The sequence below is a fragment of the Engraulis encrasicolus genome, chromosome 1, assembly GCF_034702125.1.
Source record: "Engraulis encrasicolus isolate BLACKSEA-1 chromosome 1, IST_EnEncr_1.0, whole genome shotgun sequence".
Classification (NCBI taxonomy): Eukaryota; Metazoa; Chordata; class Actinopteri; order Clupeiformes; family Engraulidae; genus Engraulis; species Engraulis encrasicolus.
In genome coordinates, this window is record NC_085857.1 from 11,520,531 (window position 1) to 11,520,775 (window position 245).

Sequence of the window (245 nt, forward strand, 5' to 3'; positions counted from 1 at the left end):
GTAATAACCAACACTCTTTTGTGTGCCCGTTGGCCGTGTGTGTGTGTGTGTGTGTGTGAGTGTGTGTGCGTGGCATAATGGACCTCATAGCTCCAAGGGATCCCATATAATATTCAGAGCAGTCTATGGTATTAATATCTAATACACGGAGACCTCATATCTCCCACTCACCCCCCGCTCCGACGTCCCTTTGTGTGTGTGTGTGTGTGTGTGTGTGTGTGTGTGTGTGTGAGAGTCAAATATGT